This window comes from Lissotriton helveticus, chromosome 1_1 (genome assembly GCF_964261635.1).
Source record: "Lissotriton helveticus chromosome 1_1, aLisHel1.1, whole genome shotgun sequence".
Taxonomy (NCBI): Eukaryota; Metazoa; Chordata; class Amphibia; order Caudata; family Salamandridae; genus Lissotriton; species Lissotriton helveticus.
This window is the reverse complement of record NC_136057.1, coordinates 789168252-789192802: the sequence shown is the minus strand read 5'-3', so window position 1 is coordinate 789192802 and position 24551 is coordinate 789168252.

The following is a 24551-nucleotide window of genomic DNA, read 5'->3' as shown; positions in this document are numbered from 1 at the left end:
TTTTGAGGTCGGCGGGATCTGCCGAGGGTTTCTTGAGGAGGGGGTTGACCTCGGCATGTTTCCAGTTGTCGGGGAATGATGCTGTTACCAGTGAGCTGTTGATGGTGTGGCCTGTCCCCTGGACAGGCCCATGAAAGTAAGAGAAGGGGGGCTGCATGGCCTCCCTCCTGGAGCCATAAATTGCCCTGGGGACCACCACACCCTGGGGCAGCCTTCTGCTATATCCCAGGGGGCCCAACCCTGTGACATAGCTGTTTACTCAGAATTGGTGGGAGCTGTGATAGCCCCCACTAAATCAGAGCACACACTAACTCTGCTCCAAGCAAGCTGGAGCTGTGAACCCTCTCCTGCTTGCTGGGAGTAGAGTATCTATCTCTTTCCCTTCCTTCCTCCTATCAAGCAGGCAGGGAAACAGATACAATGATTGCTGTCAAACTTTGGGAGATACATGTTTAGCAGCTCCATGTGTGTGAGAGCAAATCTGGCTCCCCCTGAGCTCACTGGGCCTGCGGGGCATTCAGGTTCCCCTGAGGTCCCCAACAATGATTGGGTGCCCTAAGTGGGCTTCAGGGCACCAAGCATATTTAGGCAAAGCCCCAGGGGATAGGGAGGGACCCCAAGTTCATAATTAACACAAAGAGGGGGCTGCGAGCCGCCTCCCCCACTATATTGCAGCAATGTCCCAGGGGATGGTGTCATCGAGGCTGAATTTGGCCTGGAGAGGGGAGATTTGCCTTAGTAGTATGCAAAGGTCTTACTGCCTTTTTGCCAGGATTATGGACAGCTTACTAAAAGGCCCCCAGTTTCCCACAATTTTGGTGATGCATTCTTCCTAAGGAAGAATATGAGGACATCTCCACAAACAAAACAAGTACTAAAATAGCTAAGAGAAAGTAGCCTTGTTTGGTAAAGATTTATCTCTTTGTAGTTTTGTTTTCTTCTGTATAAGACAATGAATGTAATCACAGATTTCTGGATAAAGATGCACAAGGAACAACCACATTAAAGCGCTTATTACCCCTGACGAGGTGTCAAAGTGCTTTTTCGACGAGTAGCACGCTACTCCGGAACCCATAGAGGATTAGAGTTGAATTAGTATAGTGAAACATGCAAGTACATTAGGTGGATAGGTTAGTCACTTATTTGGATTTGGAATGATAGCAGAATGATAGAAGAGGACAAAGGTTTGTATTTATATAGCGCTTGTTGACGCACACTATTCAGGAAGCCTACAAAGGATTAGTGGTGAATTAATATGGTGAAATATGAAGTAATTTCAGTGGTGGATATTAGTTAGTTACTTGGAGTGAGAAGGATAGCGGAGGGATAAAAGGGGCAGAAAAATTTGCATTAATATAGCACTTGTTACCCCTGTTACCCCTGATGGGTGTTGAATCGCTTTTCTGGCGAGTAGCACGCCACTCCTGAACCCATAAAGGATTACTGTTGAAAATTAGTATAATAAAATAAAATATGAAGTAATTTGAGTTGTGGATATGTTATTCAGTTATTTGGATAGTATATTAATATAGTTTAATATGGAATTTGAGAAGTGAACATGTTAGTCTGTTATTTTGATTGAAAACGATAGTGGAGGGATAAAAGAGTGAAAGATTTTCTTTTTTTAGGTCTTAGCAAAAGGAGGAGTTTTTTGGATGAGTAAAAGGAGTTTTGGAGGGAGGACTCAGAGGAAAGAGTTTAGAAAGGTTTGTTTTAGGGCATTGGTATAATAAAAGAAGTGTCAGATGATGCAAGGAGGGGTAGAGTAGGAGAGAGTCTAGAAAGGGTATCATAGTCGTGGTATGGGGTTTGGGATAAATGAGAGAGTGGATGTAGAGGATATATTGATAGATGTAGAGGATGAGAGATAGGGTAGTGCATTGGAAGGAGTAGTAGAAGATGTTTGAGATGAGTCAGAAAGGTTGGGCTAGAAGATATATTGAGCGAAGTATAGGCTGAGAAAGAGGGTAGTGCATTGGAAATGCTAAACTAGAAGAAAGTGATAAATATATAGATCCATAATTACATTGAAAGTATATAGATACATAAAGGAGGTAAGTATATGTAGATTAAAGATATTGATAGAGGCACAGGATGAGAAATTGGTAGTGCATTGGATATGCTTTTTCAGGAGAAAAGTAAAAGATACACAGATCCAAGTACATGGAACGTACATAGATGCACAATGGAAGTATGTAAATGCAGACCCAAGTTGATTTTTGTTTATTTATTACTATTTTTTCTCTCAACAACATAATTATTTTTCATGTTATACAAAGTAATACACAAAGATAGGTACATATCTATAGTGAAAAAAATGCTTGTATACAGAGGGATATGCTGTAAATTTATGTTTGCGTATGGTGCTTATGAGGGGAAGAGCCAAATCATGAGTAGTTTTCTGAAGATAAGGTGGCTGTCGGTGGACCTTATGTTGGGGGGTAAAGAGTTCCATAGTTTGGCTGCTTGAACAGGGAAGGATGTGCCACCCATGGTTTTTTCATGTATGTTGGGATTTTGAGGTGAGATGCTCCTTTAGAGTGGAGGTTCCTTTGTTGAATGTGTTTGGTGATTTTACTCCTGATAAAGAGCGGTCCCATTTCATGTATTGCTTTGTGGGTGATACGAAGCAGCTTGAACGTGGATCTTCTGGCAACCGGTAACCAATGCAGGGCTTTCAAGGCAGGGTAGATGTGGTCTTGTGGTTTGAAATGCAAGAGTAGTCTGGCAGCCGAGTTCTGAATCCCTTGTAGTCTTTTCATGGTTGTTAAAGGTGATCCATGGTAGAGGCTTTTGGTGTAATCGAGTTTGGACAGAATAAGGGAGATGGTAGCTTGGACCTTGTGTGGAAATTCCAAATGAGGGAAAATTCGTAGCAGCATTTTTTTATAGCAGCAAAGCTTGATCTTGCTAGTTTTTCCACTTGGGCATTCATTGACAGCTTGGAGTCCATGGTCATTCCGAGGTTTCTTACTTCCTTCGATACTTTAGGCAGTGATCCCAGTTCATCAGGCCATTTGGCAACGGGTTGTAATGTTTCCAATGGCCACACGTGAGTATTTCAGTTTTTGAAGCATTCAATATGAGATAGTTCCAGGTCATCCACCGATCCACGGCTCTGAGACAGCTGAAAATTGGTGATTTTCCAATGTCTTTGGGACATTCCAGTTGAAGGAGTATTTGCGTGTCATCTGCATAGTTATAGCATGTGAGGTGAAATTTATTGATCAGTACTGGTAATGACATCATGTAGATTTTGAAAAGCATAGGCGAGATGATAGAACCTTGAGGGACCCCTGCTTTTCTGGAGTATGGTTTGGATGAGAAAGGGGTATGGATGACATTAGTTCTGTTTCGAAGGTAGGACACTATCCAGTCTAAAACAGTTCCCTCTATGCCGGCTTCATAGAGTCTTTGTTTCAGATTGTCATTGTCAAAGGCAGCTGTGAGGTCCAAGAGGAGTAGCGCAGCAACCCCGTTGCGGTCAACTGTATTCTTTAGGTCATCCCAGAAGGTAAGGAGGGTAGATTCAGCGCCTCTTTCCAGACGGAATCCGGTTTGGAAGTCTGAAAGTATGTCATTCTCATTCTCTTCAATGAATTGTGACATCTGGGTACTCCACTTGGGAAGATATTTTGTGCAAAACTGTGGACTCTTGTTTGACTGTGGTGGCCCATTCACAGCTACTGTCAAACCCAAAGGTGCAGCTTAGTGTATATCAGTCTCAGAAAGATTTACAAAACACTTGCACTCACTTGATAATGCCATCAGTAATGTCATCAGTGATATCACCGACCATGTCATGATTCATGAATGCTGTAATACATGAGGTTATGAGCAGTGCATTATGGGGCATAATTTATAGTTATCTCAGGTAAGTATAAATGCTGAACTTCACTGGTTTATACAAGCAAAATATGAAACAAACTATAGCATCCCAGTCACCAATGGATAGTTATAGTAAGGATCATGTTTCCATAGGAACTACCTTCTTTGTATTGCTAATATCTTTGCCACCATTTGACAAATGTCCATGAAATTGTTCAAAAAGAGTGCTACTTTTTGACTAGCTTGCACTTGAAAAGTTTCAGGGTGATCTTTCATGTGGAGGCCAAAGAAAAAAGGGGATCGAAAAACCTGCTTCCCAATTCAGTTTTTTGATGGGAACTTTAGACATAGCTGTAAACCGCTGAACAGTTTTAAACCAAATGTGTTCGAAAGATAGATCTTGGTCCAAGAAGAATACTTTTTGTGCTTTGGTGTAAATCTGTTCAGTAGTTTTGTATATATGCATATATATCACCTACTGGTGACACCAGTTGGTAGTTATAGTTAGGTTTTAGTTTCCATAGGAAGAGCGTTTTTTGTTTTGCCAATAACTTTGGTCCCTTTTGATGAACTTTCATGAACTTTGCAAAACTAATTTGCCAATCACTTTAACTGCTGCCCGTCAATTTGGCACTGTAAAAAAGGGAGGTCCCAAAATGTGTTTCCCCATTCAATTTCCCCTAGGGACAGTACAGATGACTACAGCATGAAGCACTGAACGGAATTACACCACATTTTGCAGAAAGTTAAATCTTGGTCCAGAAAGATCTCTTTATGTAATTTGGTATAAATATGTGCAGTAATTTGGAGTTATTTTAAGGCAATATGTTTATGTAGGTCTAGAGACACAGATTGTGGTGGATCCATGGATCCACACTCACACTCTAACATAAATGCCTTGACTGACTGGCCGCAACCTGACAGGATAGTTGCAGCCACCAGTCTCGGGGGGGAATAAAAGATGAAATTGAATGAAGGGGTCAGTCTAGAGGTACTTTAAAACCAAGGATCTGATAAGGGAGTCCATAAAGGACCCCTCATGGTGTTAAAATGGCAAATATGGCAAACTACTTTTTCTTAGCTCATAAGGATCCACTGCAGTGCTCACCATGGCCTGCCATGTAAATCCGAGATGGATCCACATACACAGAAACCAATAAAAAGCATACCAAATCACAGACCCATGCACACACTCACTCACATTCCGATACAACTACTCTCACACCTATTTACATATCTATACACCCACCCACACACACCCACACAGTCACTCTTATAAAAACATTCACACACCCCCTCACAGATCCACAAAACCACGCACACATCCACACAGCCACTCACATACCTACTCTCAGACCCAACAGACACTCATACACCCACTCATGCACCCATACAGTCACTCACATAGCCACTCCTATATCCACAAACCCATTCACACACACACTCACACATCCATACAGCTTCTCACACTACCATACACCCTCTCACATATCAACTCCCATTTCCCATCACAGGAAACCACTCACACGCCCTTACAGCCACTCACATATCCACTAACAGACCCACTCTACCACTCACACATATTCTCATGGACCCCACAGATACTCACATACCAACTCACACACCTATACAGCCATACAGCTATCCATTAACGCACACCCACATAGCCACCCAGCCGCGCACGCATGCACCCATCTAGCCACCCACACTAATGCAGCCGCTCACTCATCAACTCCAGATAATCACTCATATCCCCAATCACATACCCCCAATTGCATGGATTTATGATTATCACAAATCCAGATAACCACTCATACGCCAACTCACAGACGAACAAAACCACTCACACATGTACTTACACACCCTACAGACACTCACACACCCACTCACCCATCCATGAAACCACTCACACACACATTCACACACCCACACACATCCGTCACACACTCAGTCACACTCCTATCCAGTGACTCACACATCCTCTCACATACCCATCCAGCAACTGACATTCTCACTCACAGGCCCAGACAACTACTGCCACCCCCACTCAAAGACCCAGACAACCACTGACATACCCACTCACACACACATAAAGCCACCCACACTCACTCATGCACCCACACAGCCGCTCACTACAGTGCACAGTTATGAGGTGTGGAAATAGACAAACCACACCTATCCTGCCACGGATAGACAAACTCATAGGTCCACAAACCTACTCAGATTCCTACTCACAAACCCACATAATCATTCACATACCTACTCACAGACCCACCCAATCAGTCACACATCTAAGCAGCCACTCACATAACCACTCACAGACCCACACAACCACTCACACACCCACTTGCAGACCCCACAGCCACTCGCATACACACTCAGATACCCTTACAGCCATCTGACCCACTCACGTACCTAGACACATACTCATATACTCACTCACTCACACACCCTCTCACACTCTCATATACCCTTTCAAAGACCTACCAAATCACTCACATATCCAGTCACTGACCCACAGAGCCAGTGACACACCTACTACACACCAATTAACTCACTCTCATAGTCACTCACACACCAATTTTCTCCCTCACACACCCACTCACATACACATTTACATACTCACACACATAGTCAGAGACCCACAAAACCACTCATACGTCCACTCACAGACCCACACAACCACTCACACACTCATACTGCTACTCAAATATCCACTCACAGACCCACACACTCAAACACCCAGATAGATAATCACACAATCTCTCACACACCCATACAGCCACTAATACACCCATTGTATTAAATATGATGTTGTTTTGAATGAGTACTGTTGGTTGGGAACAGATCAATGGATTGGTAGCAGAGACAAAATATGTGGCTGTTCTGTATTGAATGTGTGTTTTTGGTTGGGGATCAGTGATGGACCAGTGGATCCAAGTAATAAATACAAAAAGAATTTGAAAACAAAACACGCCAGTATTTGGCAAAAGGGTTGAATCTGAAAAGAGTCTTTGTATCTATAATATCTACTTGGTAATTACTCATAGAATGGTATGCAGTCTTTCAAGTTGTTGAGGAAAACCCTGTTGCCTTCGTCTGTGAAATGGAATCCGTTATTTTGATATATTCTGTCCATATCGAAGTGTAAGTTGTTTTGGTATAAAGAGGCCATGTTGTGGTTGCGGAGGAATGCAGAAACAGTTTTATTAACATAAAAGTTTCCCTGAATTTCTCTATCTTTGGAGAAACTTTAGTTGACCACTACCACTTCTGTCTTTGACAAATGTTGAAGAACACCAAGGCAGTATGTGAGAAAAGTGTAATTAATTTCCATAAGGTATCCTTCATTAGGATTTCCAGTCCTACCCCAGGTATTGTGCCTATATTGTAACCACCACAGTGCACAGTTATGAGGTCTGGATATAGACAATCCATAATGCTTTCAACCAAAGGCAGCAACAGATGTCACTTCAACCTTGTCTGGCCAACCCAAGTAATATCTACATTAGTTATACCTCATTCCCAGTCAATGCCTCTCTTTATAGCATCCTCTGGCCCAAAACACAAAACTATGGGCAACAATCCACACTCTCACCAATTTGTAGACAAGTCGGCGTAGCACACAGGAAAACACCACAGCAGAATAAGGCCATTATGAAGATGAAAGGTAGTTATAATGGAGGACAGCAACTAAAATGTAAAAGAACATATTTGAGTGAATGGCGATGATGTAGGGGGAACGAACATTTGTTAGTGATTTTGCTGAAAAAATAACTAACTTTGTGATTGGCTTTAAAAAAAAAAGTAATGTTGTTTGGGATATACTTGAAATTGCAAACAGTCAACCATACCTTCTACAGTTTAATTCAAAGATAGTATGCTGCTCAAGGAAAGTCTTGTGAATGTTTGACCTCCTTCTAGCCAGAGTGTGTTGCAAACATGGTTAGTATGAAATAACCCTGGGCGGTGAACTCCACTTGGTTCGCAAAGTTTGCAGAATTTCCCGCACTCTGCCTTACGCGGAGCTCGCGGAGTTCTGAAAAACTCTGCTTTGCGCAGCGGAGCAGAGTTTTTTCCTCGCTCACATTCACCAACGACAAGTTAGTGAGCATGAGTGAGGAAAATCTACCTCCCGGCAAAACTTTTCCTCGTTCGCGATTGCCAACATCAAGTTGATGAACGCGAGAGTTGAAAATAAACCTCCCGGCAAGATTTGTCAATGCGGAGGCGGTTATGTTTCTCATTGCAAGTATTTGCATATGCTCGCGACCGATCATGTTGAGATACCGCCCGTTCACGTTGAGCAATCTACTTGAGCAGCAGAAAAGGTAAACTTGCGCTGTGCATGTCCTGTTCGCAATGGTTGCACAGTGCGGACAAGCATCCGGCACTGTGCAATCAGCGCGAACTGCATTTTCCTACCATACTCCACAGCTTGCGGAACTCCGCGTAGTGCGGTGTTTTTTTTTGCCTTTCGCGTAGCTTTGCATAGTGCAACTCCGCAAACTCTGCCCAGGGTTAGTATAAAAATGGAATGGGGAGAAGCTTACAAATAGACTGGAGTGTCAAACTCAAAAGCAGACTGGTGTACAACAATTGCTCTGTAGGGAGTGTGTGCCTTGAAATTGGGCATAATTTAGAAAGTAAAACATAAATGGAAATCATTGACAGAAGATTGTTAGGTACTTATAAGGGTTTCATGTGGATCTGCAGATCCGCCATGGAGTACACAGAGGAATAAGCTGTGACCCATGGTGGATACACAGACCTGAAAAAACCCTACCACATTTAGCGTACTTACAAGAAACTTGGAAAGGCTTAAAAAATAGTGACCATTTAGAAGTGGTACAACAAAAATTAGAGATGAAAGGAAGCCTGTGATTTGAAGCACAGCGGTATGAGTGAACGAACAGAGAGAAGAGAAGCCATTATTGACACCATTTTACTAACAATGAAATGCATTGCTATATTTCTAACTTCTGATTTACACTGTAAAGAGATAGTACGTGATATTAAGAGAAAAGTTGGAGAACAGTAAAGTTTTTACAGGTATGTGAATTAAGGTGTACTATAAAAAAATGCTGACAGAAACTGTGTAGCTTCTAGAGACTTAATACATCAGATACTTTAGATAACAACCTATGGTACCCTCTTTCTTTATACACATAGGAAGCAGGTTATAAAAAATATATTTAAGAGATTGTTTCACCCACAACGTATTTTGGCATGCTTCATCATTGGTGACCTCTCACACTGGTGTAGGGACAAGGCCACCCCAACAGAGAGATACAAAGACTGCAAACCCGGGAGTTCTTATAAATCTTAATTCAGGACAACCAATCATTCAGTTAATGTCATAAGAATAAAAAAACCTAGGGATATGCTCAAGAAATGCCTTTATTAAAGAGCACTAAAGGTATTGAGTAAAACGAATGGGAATGGTCAGTGGATGAAATACAATGATTCATCTAATCATACAGAATCCGTCAATTACCAACATGTTTCAACCTAAAAATATGCCAATGCTGGTCAAAGTTCTTTATAAGGGTAATAGGACACCCTAGGTATGCTATTCATTAATACTATGTACTACCATATACTACCAGATACATGTCATAATGGACGTAAACCTGTATCATCACATACAAAACATGCCATATTAATCATCGGTTTCAATATTATGATCCAAAGAGGATAATGAAATACAAAGAACATGTTGTGGCTAGTATATTAGATATATCACAACCACTCAAAAAGGCCCTGCTCAATGAAAATACTGAACTTTAAAATCATATCATCAAGTTAAAAACAGCCCACTTGGTGTACACTGTGGCCAATCAATCATCTCTAAAGTTGCCTTCTCATACAAATATCCCCACCTAACCCAATGTTCCTGCACTTGAGCCCTTGAGTTAATTGCAAGTCTAGCCAAAACCTAATGATCCTTTAAAGATAAGGTACTGTACACTTTCATGGTTCATACTAAAATTCAGACTTCATGGTTCAGTGTTGTTGAACGCTTACTTTGTAGTCACACTCTAATCATGCATATGAAAATATACCATGATAGACAAACGAAGACATACTCAAGCAACCCACCATGATTGTTGTGCACACAGTGGTACATGGAACATTTTAATACATTCCATTAGTGTCTCCATCTATCCTTTCACCCCACATAGCTTCCTTCAAAACAGCTGTTATGGCTAACATGTTTAAACATGAATGTCATAATCACTATATTCATTGGCTTTTTTAATGGTTAGGGAGACTTAACTCCATATTGTCTATACGACATACATACGAATAAGTCAGAGACATACATAAAACATATCATTAGTTCATTAAATAAATCATACCATATCACAATTTGGCTTCAATAGCCAGAGGGATTTGTATATTTTGACTTAGCTTTCTACATTTGCACCATCTACTGTAATAGATAAACACCATTTATTCATAGGCTTCTTTCATGAACGTTGCAATATAACTCCTTCCTTCTCAAACCACATACATATGAGTGTGACAGAAACATAGCTGAAACATACCATTAGTTCATTTTATGGTTTCAACCAAGCTACCATCTGATTTCTATGGCCATAGGGATTCAATTTTTTTTTTTTGACTCAGCTTCATACACTAGCACCATCTAATGTAGAAGGTAAATCCATAAAATATACACCACTGCCCTCTCATTATTAAGGCTCATTAATAGAAAACCAAACATATTATGTGTCAGTGTGTAATAGCTCGACCGCGTGTGCTGGCTCACATGTTACTCTTTCACTGCTGGTGATCCCCAACGTAATGACATTTACACACTAACTGAAGAAATCTTCAATCTTCCTGCTGCTCATGAATACTTCCAATGAGCCTCACACTCTTACTTTGTCAAAAGGTGCTTGTTACCCCTGTACCTAGTCTGGGCCACCCTTCACCTGCCACATTGTGGAACTGTGCAGCCCTGTGAGCTTCTTTTTACGTGCAGCATCCCTGTCACATAGTAGGCACATATGACACATCTGTCTGTTGCCGCTGCTAGTTAATCAGCTGTGGTATGGGTGCGTAAGTGCACTATGGACTTATAGCCCATGTTGGAAATTCAGTCAAAACTCATGGAGGTTCTTTTCAAAAGTTTACAGGTTATACAAAACCAGCGTTAGAGTCACAGCAAAACATTATCCAGTTGTAGAACAAAGTGTAGAGCAATCAGTAAGTGTGGAGTGAAGCTACCCAGCTGTGCCAGCCCCTCTTGCACTGTGTTACTTAGGGCATTGGGAATCATAGAATAGGTGGTCCTCATGGGAGCTTTAGATGTAAGGCATCAGACGTTTATTATTACTACCCATTCCCCAATCAGTAGTGGTTCCTCACTCTGTTTTAAACAGTTTTTTTAAACAAGATGTAGACACCACACAAGGTGTCTGTACCAAATTGATCATATTTATAATGGATAGATCAAGCACTAACAGACGGTCATTATCAAACGAGACCCCCTAGCTTGAACTACAGGGTGGGTTCACTCTCACTGTTTTTCATCTTCTAAGCATCTGTTATATAACAGGAGGGATTACTGTTTGTGTAGTGTCCACTGAAAGAGGGCAACACCTTGCGTCTTGCATGGATAGAATAGTGGAATATCAATTCAGACATTCCGAATATCCTTTCTGATTTTAGGAATCAAAGTAATACCGACTCCTTTGATACCCCTGATTCGGGCTATTGCTGTTACAATTGTACTTCATCATTAAGTCTTTGTTTGGATGTACCTAACAGGTATATAGGGATGCACCTTGGCAGCAGGTATTAAAACTATGTGCACATATAGAAAAAATACTATATTACTTAGTGTTTTGTGGACACAGGTTAGGTGCGGTTGTCAGGGATCCCCTGCCTCATTTATGTTTATGACACACTAACATATAACCTGTGCTCACCCTCTCGTTGCTTGGCAGAGAGCAGTCAGGCTTATCTAACGAGACAATGTGTAAAGTATATGTGCAATACACACACAAACACCTACACAGTAACACAATGTTTTCACCGCATAATACTCCACAGAGGTTTAGAAAAATAGAGAGTATTTTTTATGAATTAAGCAAGACCAAAACAGCAAATTCCATTTAGTAGAACTGGAGTTATGGATTTTTAAAAGAAAAATGCTAACTTTACGACTTTAGGTATTCACAGAAGGCATTTAGGAGTCCTAAAGTTAAGAGTCTTAGGGCCATATGTATCAACATACCCTTTTGCAATTTCTTAATAGCGATTTTTAAGGAATCGCTATTTAGAAATCGCAAAATGGTATGTATGTAGAAAATCGCTATTTTTTAGCGATTTCTTAAAATTCCTTAATTGCGATTAGCAAATTGCTAATCGCAATTAAGGAATCATTTCCCATTCATTTCTATGGGCCAGGAGGCCCATAGGAATGAATGTGAAATTATTCTCAATTTGCGATTCGCAATTTGCAAATCGCAAATTGAGAATAATTTCAAGGGTGCAGCGGTGTCCAAAGGACACCCTGTTGCACCCCTGAAATAAGCATGGGTGCACATGTGGTGCACATACATGCCCTAAGGGCATGTATGTGCATCACATGGCACTTTAAAAAAAGCCAAAATTGGCATTTTTCAAGAAAATCGCAAATTACCACCAACTTGAAGTTGGTGGTAATTTGCGATTCCTTCGGGACAATTAGCAATTTTTTTTGCATCATACATTGCATTTAAGGAATCAAAAATTTTGCGATTCCTTAAATGCAATCACAAAATAAGGAATTGCAAATTTTGCGATTCCCAATTTTGAACCACATTTTGCTTAATACATTCCATTTAGCAAATTCGCATTCGCAAAGGCTGAAATTCTGCGAAATTCGGCCTTTGCGAATACGAATTTGCTTGATACATATGGCCCTTAACTTTACTAATACTAAACTGAGAAAAATCTTAATTTTAAGACTTTTGGTATTCACAGAAGACATTTAGTAGTCCTAAAGTTAGGAATCCTAACTTTACTACTACTAAACGGAGAAAAATCCTAATTTTAAGACTTTCGGTATTCCTAGAAGGCATTTTAGGAGTCCTAAAGTTAGGACTCCTAACTTCTGTGAATACGGAAATGAGTAAGTGCCTTCTGTGAATACCAAAATGAGTAAGTGCCTTCTGTGAATACCAAAATGGTAGTACGTTTAGGATTATGTCTTAAGTTAGTTCTGTGAATTTGGCCCTACATTCTGGGGAATCTTCCTGGTAGCCTGCTCCTACCCTTCATTCACCAAACTCAGAGGTTCTCCAACAGACTGCCCGTACTGAAGCTTAAAGGGGCTGAATCTCGCTCTCTTCTGTGGTACTTTCCTGTACTCAAACAGCAGGCATGGTAAGAAGACGCCACACTTATTCCTCATGGCCTCAGGTCTAATCATGCCCCTCAGGGTCTTGTTGACTATCTCAACAAGCCCATTTGCTTGTGAATGATAAGGGCTGGAGAACGTGTAGGTTGCCCCACATTGACTGCATGTATGAAGATTGTGCCCCTCTCAGACACAACTTCCTTGCGGAAACCCACATGGATAAAAATTCCCATCAGAGCCTTTGTCATTACAGTTGCAGTCATGGTCCTCATCAGAAATGCCTCTGGGTACCTAGTGACATGACCCACCAGACTCAGAATAAACCTTTTTCCTGGTGCAGTCTGGAGATCCATAGGCACAATAATGTTGATGTCCACCCGTTCCAAATGTGTGCCAACAACAGGCAAGTGATTGGGGTAGCTTTCAGCCTCTGCCCTGTTTTCCCACTGACCTGGCAGGTCATGCAAGTCCTACAGAATGCATCTGAGGAAGTCTTGATCCTGGGCCAATGAAAGGTGGGACAAGCCCTGCAAATTTCTTCTCTTCGTCTAGGTGTCCTGCCAGGGGAATCTTATGAGCCAGCTCGAGTGGCAAGGTTCTGTAGCCACCAGAGCCCTTGTTTACCCATACAGAGGAGCCACAGGCTCACTGTAAAGGGGGTTGTTGTCCCAATAAATGTGATAACTCCCATGGGAATCACCTTCTACTTGGGCTTTAGCCTGTTTCCTCATGTCCTCAAGGGTTGGACACTACCTCTGTGACCTACAGAACTCCTCCTTGGTCGGTACTCCTTCTAGATGTCATCCAGCAAATGTAGGCAGCTCACCACAGGAAGCTGTGCCCTCCTCGGTAGGCTCAGGTGTAGCAACCACAGGTTCCCTATTCACCTCACTGGGAAGGCACTGAGGGGCTGGTTTTCCATGCCCTCTGCTTTTCCACTTTTTAGAAGCTGGCTAGACCATTGTTCCAGGATCCAGCCCTTTTTTACTCCCATGCTCGGCAGCCATTGACTTTCTCATTGCCCAGATCCAATCAGGTAACCCCATCATCTCCACATGAGCTTTGAGCTCCACATGTTTCCAGTTAGACTGCTACAGGTCATTACTCAACAAACACTCCACAGGCATGGCAGGGCAACCTTTAGAAGACCTGGACCCCTCCCACTCAAATGGAACCAGGGCCACTGGAGAGTGACCTTCCCTGTTATCAGCTATCACAACTTGGTGGAATGCATTTGGAATTACCTTTTTTAGAGATCCCAACTGACTCCTTACCCAGGTCATGCTGGCACTGTATCCCTCAGAGCTTTAACACCTTGCCGATTGCTGGTGAACCATTTCTACTACTTAGTATTTGAGCTCACATGGTTCTTAGGAACCATTTCACTGTCAGACAGGGACACTACAATAACCCCATTAAACTCCCGCCATTTAACTGGGACAAACTCCTCCCCTAGCACTATATTATCCTCACCTAGCTTACTTCTTTTGGTGGGTTGTGGTGCTCTTTTTGTACACTTGGGATCCTCCTTATAGTTTACATACTCATTGCACTCCTAGCATGTGATGGGCTTGGGCTGCTGACTTTTGTCACAGTAGTTTTTCTTCAGGTGGCCAGATTGCGAATGAGAACCAGACCGTTTCCCTTAAGAGTTGGTTTGGGGGCCTTTAGAGGACTCCTCTTCAAGTTTCCTGGAGTCAGTTAACTTGCTATTAATTAGGTTTTGGCACAGCTTTAGAAACCAAATATCAATCATGTGCTCCTTCAAAATTAAGTTGTACAGCTCTGAATAATCAGTCTTGCTGCTCTTCATCCAGCTCTTCAGTGCCTTGCTGGCATAATACAAGCAATCCACCCATGTTTATGATGGTATCTTATGACTGCTCTTGAATCTGAGCATATACTTTTCAGGGGTCAGTACAAAGTTACTGAATAGGATGGCATTCATAACAGTGTAGCATGCCTGGTCCTCTACCTCAAGTGTAAGGGGTGGGACCCTCTCCACCATGGACATTCACCTCCATAAAATACTATCCAAGAACTCCTTTGGTTCCTTGTGCAGTATCAGAGCAACTTCTGAGGCTGCAAATCATTCATCTATGTCATCCCTCAACAAATAACGGGGCACCAAATCATTTGACATCCTGACTCTGCACTCACCAGTGGGCACTGCGGATACGCTGCCACCATTGCCATTGCTGGACCCCTTTCTCAGGACTCTGATGTCCAGCTCTCTCATGCTGAGCTCATTGGCAATTTTACTGTCTTGCATGGCCAACTTTCTCTTTTCAGGACTCTGCTCCTTCTCCAATTTAGCAAGGGTCTGCTCAATTCTGGGAAGGTGTTACCCCCCACATCAGAGGTTTCATGACAATACCTCCAGATAGTTCCTGATCAAATTCTTCCTCAGACTCTGACCCCCTCCTCCTTATCCTCTGTGTTGCTATGGGGGTCTACTGCCCATAGTCTTCAGGCTTTCTGAAGTTCTGCCTTATTGTCACTTCGCTTTGTGAACAGCCTTCTTTCCTGTCAGAATCATTTGGTAGGGCCACTCTGCTGGTTTTCAGATTAGCCAGCTCGAATTCTATAATGCCAGATTATTTCACAGACATTGCCAAAAAAATTACTATGGAGCAAAAAGATTTTTGGAACAATCAAAGATGTCAATCAGGGAGAATTGGAAAAGGTTTGAATTGGTCTTAAGAATGGAGTTGTAGTGAATACTGAATTATAAGACGGTACCGCACAAATACAAGTTCTACCCTCACCACTTATCACCAGTGTAGGAAATGATGTCTCTAGTTGGCAGAGGTATGCACTGTGTCCAAGTAGGTAACAGAATTCGTCAGGGTAAGCTAGCTACATACTAAAAGATAAACTGTGCTCTGGCAACTAGGACAGAGCAGTCAGTTGTATCTAAAGAGGCAAAGTGTAAAGTATTTGCGCCACACACACACAGTAACACAATGAAAACACAACACAAATGCTCAATACATGTTTAGAAAAATAGAGAATATTTTAATGAATAAGACAAGATCAAAATAACAACATTTATAAATAAAAATATATATATATATATATATATATATATATATATATATATATATATATATATATATATATATATATATATATATATATATATATATATACATATATATATATTCGCTCCAAACAGCTGCATATGCACGCTCTCAGTAGCCGCCTCAAAAACGCCAGTCAGGATACAATCCAAGGGTGCTTAATCAATTGCTACATGTTTCGGCTTCTCACAAGCCTTGATCACGCAAATGAAAGTGAATGTGCAAAACGTTTAAATCCAGTGAAATACATCAGAAGTGGAGATAGGACTGCGGGAAAAGTGCAAAGAAGACATCTTAACTGAGTCATACAAAAATGGAAGTAGGGCTGCGGGAAAAGTTAATGGCAGACATCTTAAATGAGTCATACAAGTGACCTGGCTTCAGGGTGGAAACATGAACAGTGCTGCCAGAGGGCCGACATAAAATATATGTGGGTACCCACTCCAAGTTACAAAACAAATGATTGTCAAAAAGTTACCGTACAAATAAGTAAGGAAACAAAAAAATAGCTGTACAATTTAGACAGCGTAAACACCCACAAAGAGATACTCGTAGGGCTGCAACTTGCCAATAAAAGAAAAGAAAAATGCTCATGTACCCCGAATACGGCAAAAATGCGCCGCAGAACAGGGTAAAAGACCGGAGGACTCCGGACTAAGAACAGTTGTTAGTGCTGTCGCTGGAATTAAAGAGACAGTACATAATTTAATCATCAACTGAAAATGCCCAAAAGAAATGTCTAGACATTGGCATAAAGGAATCGGCCAGTATCAGGAAAAGTCACGATAAATGCCAAATGGAGAATGGAGCATAAAATACATTACTTGCATTGATAGTCCAGGTCAAAGACAGATCAAGGTTGCACACATGCCCAAAGTCCACATAATAATCCAGGTAGTGTTCCTAGAACCCCAGCTAGGAAGCCGAATTTTTTAGACGAGTATCGTCATCTGCGCCGGAGCCGACGGACGAATCAGGCAACTCCGGCACCACCACTACCACCACCAATCCCATTAAGATGCCGGGGACGACCCAGGGGACGTGGAAACGCAGGAACCGGGGCAAGAGGCTTCGCCAGCGCTGGGAGAGGAGGCAACACAAGGGGCGACGTGGGAAGAGCCAATACACGCTCCAGAAAAGGCCAATAATGGATGACAATACGGTAAAGAAAACTGTTATTAATTTATCTAAACAAACAATTACTGAAACAGAATTGACTATTCTTAGTCTGGGGCTTTCTTTTTGCCCCTCCATGTACTTCAACTACAGTGAATCTAGGATTGATGTTTTTAAGTATGTTCGTAAATTAAAACTTAAACAATGGCATATACTGAAAGGCCGGTGGGGACAACAACAGACACGAAAACCTTTGGCCTATTTAGAGGATCCCTTCAGGATAGGTGATGTGGATGCCCTTATTGACATTATACATCTTGAAAAGGAAAATGACAGTGATCCTTTGGCATCGAACATTTGTGCTCATGAAGATTTCGCTGACACTACTAGCGATACCCAGCTTCTGATAGAAGCTAATTTCTCTACTGACTACAGTGCTGCAACTGGTTTTAAACCTAAATCAACTTTCATTCCCATGATGGCCCATGACGCAATTGACACGTTCCATGAATGTGTCAATAAAGAACTCAATAGTTTCAGACATAACAAAAAAAGACATTTCAGATCTGGACAAGACAACCTATCCCTCAACCAGAGGAAAGCTTTGAAATCGTTGACAGAAGACAATACCATCGTCATCTGTCCTGCTGACAAAGGTGGCAATATTGTCATCATGGACAGGGACCAAATACGTGGCAGAGGCCCATAGACAACTTTCGGAAGGAAACTATTATACCACCACCACTTTTGAACTGTATAACAACAGTATAGTTGAACCATGGGACAAACTAACTGTTTGGAAAGATAAGGGGATCTTAGAGTGAGAAGAGTACAGATTTCTGAAAAATGACAACCCCACCCTCCCTGTGCTCTATCTCCTGCCTAAGATCCACAAAAACATGGACCACCCGCCGGGTAGACCCATTGTGTCTTCCCGCGGGAGTGTGGGGGAACATGTTTCTAAATACGTGGATCACTACTTGAGGGATTGGGTTCAGGGACTCGCTAGTTATGTCAAAGACACCAAAGACTTTCTTTCTAAACTCAACAATCTGACCTGGGATGACAATTATCTACTCATCACCATGGATGTCCAAGCCCTTTATACCATTATAGACCATAAGCAAGGCTTGGAAGCATGCCAACACTTTCTTGATGGACGTGCCTTACGTTTCCGGGAGCATAGCAAAATGCTCCTCGAAATGATGGAGCTCTGCTTAAAAAACTACTTTTTTCTCTTTGATGGTGCCATCTATAAACAAGAGATTGGTACCGCGATGGGTTCGTGTTTTGCGCCAAGCTTCGCGAATCTTTTCATGGGGCATTGGGAGGAAACCATCTTCACAGACCCATCACTTACCAAACATACTAGTCTGGTGGTGACCTAGTGAAGGTACATTGATGACCTCTTTATGGTCTGGAAAGGCACTGAAGAGGAAGTGTCAAGCTTCATTGAGATTCCTAACAACAATAGTCATAACATCAGACTTACCAGTAACATTGACAAGAAAACGGCGGAGTATCTTGATGTCAAAATTGACATCATAGATAATAAAATCACCACCTCCCGGTTCAGAAAAGCCACTGCTGGCAACAGTATTCTCCATGCCCTCAGCAGTCACCCGGAACCTCTGAAATGGAGTATTCCTTACGGTGAACTGCTGAGGGCAAAAAGAAACTGTAGTACGGAAAGCAATTACCAACCGGTTGCATCTGAAATGATGGAACGGTTTAAACTTAGGAACTACCCGGCTTGGGTTCTCAAGAAAGCTAAAAATAGAGCTGATCCTATTTCACGCATTGACACCTTGTGTGAAAAACCATCAGAAGAGATCAGCAGTGAAGATGATAAAACGAGACTCATCCTTACATACTGTAGAGAATCGCAAGAAATACATAGGATTGTTTCCAAAAATTGGAATATTCTCAAAAGTGATGCGACCATTGGCCATTTAATTGCCAATAAGCCTAGTATCACCTACAGAAAAGGTAGGAATCTGCAATGACATCACGATTTACCCTAACAACCAAGATCTCGGTTTGAAAGGGTTTTTTCCGTATAGCCACTGCAAGGCCTGTAAATCTAGTACCTCAGTCAAGAAAGCCACCTACAATGGGGTCAGTAAAATCATAAACCAATTCCTTAGCTGTACTACCATATTCGTGGTCTATGTTATTGTTTGTCCCTGCGAATTATGGTATATTGGTAGCACCACTGCATATGCCAAAAAACGCATTCTTGAACATTACCGTGCCATCATAGATAAAGATGCTAAATACCCTGTGGCCAGACATTTCAGTGAGCATCATTTTTCCAATCCAGCTTTGATGACATTTTTCATCTTAGAGCAGGTAACCAAAAACCCCAGGGGCGGAAATAGGCTTCTGAAATTAAGACAGATGGAGTCGAAATATACATTTCCTTCCACACTTAAGGCCCCGGGAGGATTGAACCAAGATGAAGAGCTTGCGGTTCACCTCAAGGATGATTATACCTAGTTATGTTTTTCTTGGTCCATCAGCTCATCTGTACTGTTTGCCTCCATTTTGCAGAACTAGTTTATTTGTATGTGCACATGATACTGTCATGTTTAATTTTAACATTGTTCCTTTTCTTTTAGAGCACTTCAGGAACTGTCCCTTCATTTTGGGCAATCTGTCTCTTGTTCCTGTTATTGTTTAAGGGCATGCCCTTTGGGCATCACTGAACACTACCTGGATTATTATGTGGACTTTGGGCATGTGTGCAACCTTGATCTGACTTTGACCTGGACTATCAATGCAAGTAATGTATTTTATGCTGCATTCTCCATTTGGCATTTATCGTGACTTTTCCTGATACTGGCCGATTCCTTTATGCCAATGTCTAGACATTTCTTTTGGGCATTTTCAGTTGATGATTAAATTATGTACTGTCTCTTTAATTCCAGCGACAGCACTAACAACTGTTCTTAGTCCGGAGTCCTCCGGTCTTTTACCCTGTTCTGCGGCGCATTTTTGCCGTATTCGGGGTACATGAGCATTTTTCTTTTCTTTTATTGGCAAGTTGCAGCCCTACGAGTATCTCTTTGTGGGTGTTTACGCTGTCTAAATTGTACAGCTATTTTTTTGTTTCCTTACTTACTTGTACGGTAACTTTTTGACAATCATTTGTTTTGTAATTTGGAGTGGGTACCCACATATATTTTATGTCGGCCCTCTGGCAGCACTGTACATGTTTCCACCCTGAAGCCAGGTCACTCAGTACCCCCCATCCACAGAACAACTTGATGTTTTTCCTCCCTTGACTAAAGACTCCTTGGCCTCATTAATTCCTCTTATTAAATCCGGATCCCCATTGGATCCTTGCCCTGCACACATCCTCCGCCACATCTATACCACCTGTCCAGACCCCCCCCTCCACTTCCTCAACAGCTCACTCTCCCAGGGGGTTGTCCCCAACCCTCTGAAAACCGCTGTTATCGTCCCCATTTTAAAAAAACCTGGCGCTGATCTTTCGGTCCCCGCCAACTACCGCCCTATCTCCCTCCTACCATTCCTGGCGAAGGTACTGGAACGCCATGTCACCAGGTCCCTGAGCACCTTCGTGGAGGAGTATGGGATCCTCGCACCTCACCAGGCTGGTTTCCGCCCCGCACACTCTACGGAGTCCGTAGTCCTCTCGGTCCTTGACAACCTCAGGGAGGGTATGGACACCAACCAGACCCAGGCCTTGGTTCTCCTCGACCTATTAGCCGCCTTTGACACGGTTGATCATACCATCTTACTTTCCCGTGTCAGGGCGGCAGGGATCGGAGGCTCCGCTCTGGTTTGGCTGTCCTCCTTCCTGAGGGACCGCACCCAGGCTGTCCGCCTGGGTGAGTTCTACGCGGACTACCGGAAAGTTCAGTGCGGGGTCCCCCAAGGTTCCTCCCTCTCACCCCTCTTGTTTAATCTGTACATTGCCCCTCTCATTTTTTCACTACAACAAATGGACGTCAGCATATACAATTATGCTGACGACCTTCAACTTGTTTTCAACCTGTCTTCTTCCCCCGCCTCCATCTCAAATTTCCAGTCCATTATGATTTTTATTCAGGACTGGATGAACTACAACCACCTGAAACTTAACCCCGATAAGACCGAGCTGGTGTTAACAGGTGGTTGCTCCAGTCCCTGGTCCTCACTCTTCTGGCCCCCTTCCCTAGGTTTCCCCCCGGTCCCCTCTTCCTCAGTTAAAACTCTAGGTATCAAACTCAATTCCCAGCTCACTCTTCACTCCCAGGTCAGCTCAGTGGTATCTTCCTCCTTCTTGTCACTCCGCACCATCCGCAAGGTTTCTCGCTTTTTCACCTTCGAGGCCTTGAAACTGATTACTCTGGCAATGGTCATCTCCCGCCTGGTTTTTGGCAACGCCTTATATGCAGGGATTCCTGCATATAGTTTACGGCGACTGCAATTAATCCAGAACCAGGCGGCAAGATTAGTGTTCAACCTTCCGAAATCTCATCATGTCACCCCCCTCCTGAGATCTCTACATTGGCTTCCTGTCCGTGAACGCGTCCAGTTTAAACTTGCCTCCATCACCTTTCTAGCTCGACTGGGCGCGACTCCGGCCTTCATAACATCTGCAATTGTGCCCTATGTTCCAACCAGAGAATTACGCTCCTCTTCGCAATACCTGTTATCAGCCCCCCGCTTTCAGAGAAAGAAATGGGGAGGATCAAAGTTTGCCACTCTCGCCCCACTTCTGTGGAACTCCCTTCCTCTCGACCTCAGATCCACAACCTTGTACCCGCAATTTCGGAAGAAACTTAAAACCTACCTATTTGCCAAATGTTTTTAATTAAAACCTCCTGATGTTTCCCCCTCTTCCCTCTGCTCCCCTACTCCTACCTTGAAGATCTGTCTATTGCAGCGCCATGAAACCGCTGGTGAAAGTGCGCTATAGAAATATTTTAAACTCAAACTTGTATGACTCATTTAAGATGTCTGCCATTAACTTTTCCCGCAGCCCTACTTCCATTTTTGTATGACTCAGTTAAGATGTCTGCTTTGCACTTTTCCCGCAGTCCTATCTCCACTTCTGATGTATTTCACTGGATTTAAACGTTTTGCACATTCACTTTAATTTGCGTGATCAAGGCTTGTGAGAAGCCGAAACATGTAGCAATTGATTAAACACCCTTGGATTGTATCCTGACTGGCGTTTTTGTGGCGGCTACAGAGAGCGTGCGTATGCAGCTGTTTGGAGCAAATGTAATTTTCCGGCTTGCTCGTCCGGAGTACACGCCACCTCCCTAGGGGCCTCTGGTATACCCACGGAGCTTACTTCTGGAATATATATATATATATATATATATATATATATATATATATATATATATATATATATATATATATATATATATATACTAGCAGCCCGCCCCAGCGTTGCCCGGGGCAGAAGGGGGCTGGGGGCAGCATTTCAGGCTTGCGGCAGCATTGCCCGGGGCAGAAGGGGGCTGGGTGCAACATTTCAGGCTTGCGTGCACCCATGGCTCCCGCCCGTCCCTCGTTGCGCACCCGCGGCTCTTGGATGGTTCACTTACCGCGGCTCTTGGATGGTTCACTTACCTTACTCGCCGCTCCTCCTCGCGCTGCTGATTTTACCGCTCCACTGCTCCTCCGCTTCTCGCTGGTCTTTACCGCTTGACCGCCGCTCGCCGCTCCTCCCCGCCTGTCCGCAGCTCCTCCCCGCGATCATGTCCTCCGCTCTTCCTGTTGCTCCTGAACGCCGCTCCTCCCCGCGCTCCCGATGTCATGACGCAGACGTCGCGGCCGGCGCTTCTTTCAGGGGACTACTTTGTTTTTAAAGTAAATTTTTTTAATTTACGTTTTTTAAAATTTTTATGTAGCCTATGTCCATCTACACACCCTGACAATTTCAAGGATGTATCGGGTGTGTGGATTGGCGCTGTGGTTCCCGAGTTTACCTGGCTCAAAGGGTTGCATTCTCTCCTTATAATAGTAGTATAGATATATAGTATTTAGAAGTCAATAGAGCTAAGGGGTTACATGAGGGTGAGATAGAACGGGATTAATCCAAAGTTCAGGCCAACCACAATGGAGGCCAGACTGGCTGCAGGGCTTGGACAGGTACTGCTGACAAAGTAATACAACAAAGGGATTCTACCTATAGATATATAAGTGTGTACTCAGTCTAACTTAAGGTGTTCTTAATGTGTTTTAATGATGGTGTCTGGAAAAGACCTTCTCTAGTTTGTAGGAAGGACAGTGTTCAAAACATTGTAAAATACCCCTCACACACTGAAACCTGATTCTCTTACCAGCAGATCTTTTTTCCAGTACATCCTCACCATCATGTCCTTTTTTAATCTCTAAGGAGAACTAAGGAGTTTCTTAAAATAGTAAGTGGAAAAATGCAAAATGTGGAAAAAATTGAACATAAGAAGTGATGTTTACAATCAACTCTGAATAGACAAGGAGTAAGTCACATTGAAAATGAGAAATATTATAAGAAAACATCTAGTTTGACAAGGGGACTGAACCAATTTAAAGAAATACAAATTTGAATGTTTAGAAGTAGGGTAATACAGAATTTGGTACAAATATGGAACAGTGTAAGACGATAAGGGCATCACTAAAGCAATAAAAACATCTTGAGAGTGCTGTTGAAAAAGAATTTGCCCTGAAGAGCAAAGTATTTATCTTGATACTACATAGAAAGAATACATTATCAAACAAAGTTGTTTATGAAGAAACAAAGCCCAAAAAAGGCTTGTTAATAAAATTTCAAGTGATAATGGAAATTTAATGACAAAAGCTACTTACAAGAGAAGGCGTTTGTAGATGCAGTTGAACCAACTAGCCAATACTGTGGTGTAAAAAATTGTATTTCCATTGCAAAAGAGGAGATGGTTCCTAGAAATGCAGAGGAAGAGATAGCTGAAGAGGTACACGGAAGGAGTAGACATACTCTGTGTATAAATGGGGCTCCAGTAGTATTTGCAGGGCTCACCAGGAATCAATTGATATTCCTACTTCAAATTCCAGATTCCAGATTAAAGTATGAAGCAAAAATTTGAAATGCTGCAAGCATTAGATCCATGCAAAGTTGGCAAATTTCTAATTTATAAGGTCACTTACTGACGTGTCTAACTAGGAGAGTGTGCACAAGCACTTTCCAG